The 1,191-nt window shown below is 32.8% G+C and overlaps 1 pseudogene; it reads right to left on the reverse strand.

Annotated features, from left to right (window-relative positions):
- Positions 1-597: 597 nt before the first annotated feature.
- Positions 598-716, reverse strand: LOC148505618 (5S ribosomal RNA; annotated as a pseudogene).
- Between the last annotated feature and the right edge of the window lie 475 nt (positions 717-1,191).

Below are 1,191 nucleotides of genomic sequence, written 5' to 3' on the forward strand. Positions count from 1 at the left end.
TTTCTTTGCCATATGCATCATGTTATTTATAATCCTGGGGATAGTAGTTTAGTTATTATTTCCTATATGGAATAATGGATGACAATATTAGTTTAAATATATATAACCAGCCATATGCTTGGACTCTAAAAAATGATGAGAGATTGTGACAGTTTCTAATTATTCTCCACACCTATTCAGAATCATAACTAGAATTCAAACAACTCCATAAATAAATAAATATCACATATATTGATGTATAATGTAAACTTATATGTGGACACTAGTAAAAAATCCTAAAATCATACTATTGGGGACTAATATAGTACATCCTTAAAAAATAATAAGTAATGATAATATTAAAAATTCTTCTTAAAAAAATGGTGGATGGCAATCTTCTTTAGGGATTTTATAGTTCATATGCATATATATATATGCATATATATATATATAGTCTTTTCACTCTGTAGGGTCAATTGGTTCTTATGTGAGTCTTGAAACATGTAATCGATATTGTTGCATTCTGGAAATTCTTACTCCCATCTTCGGATTTATAAATCAGAGAATTCTTCTTAGGTCGTATGTCTTGGGGGATTCATGCTTATATGTCACATAAAGATACTACCGTACCTGGTCTTCCATAGAGGTCTCCCATCCAAGTACTAACCAGGCCCAATGGTGCTTAGCTTCCAAGATCAGACGAGATTGGGCGCTCTAACCCAGGTATGACGGTAGGTTATATTAGGACCTAACATGAAATCCCTTTTATCTTTTTCATCTTCATTAAAGAAATGGTGCTATCTCATAATTATCGTTAAATCCTCTAGGAGTCATAGTGTCCAATTCGAAAATCCAGAACATCTCACGTTTGGATAATTTATTTGCAAGATCTCCTCCTCTCTCTCCCAATTCCACATGTTCTATAGCTTTGAACGTTAGGTCATCTGGATCCGATCTATGGTGTGAAATAAAGTGTCTTGACACCATATGAGTCTCCACCTTGTTCTTGATATTCCTTATATGTTCTTGTATACGAAGTTTTAAAGGTCGTTTGGTCTTTCCTACGTATTTTATTCCACATGAACATTCCAAGAGGTAAATGACTGAAGTTGAATTGCAATTAAGATGTTGTTTAATTTTGTATTCCTTGGTATTTGCAGAATTACTTGGAGAATAATTAGAAACTGTCACAATCTCTCATCATTTTTTAGA

The sequence above is a fragment of the Taudactylus pleione genome, unplaced genomic scaffold (genome assembly GCF_031769625.1).
Source record: "Taudactylus pleione unplaced genomic scaffold, aTauple2 ptg000447l, whole genome shotgun sequence".
In the NCBI taxonomy this organism is placed as follows: Eukaryota; Metazoa; Chordata; class Amphibia; order Anura; family Myobatrachidae; genus Taudactylus; species Taudactylus pleione.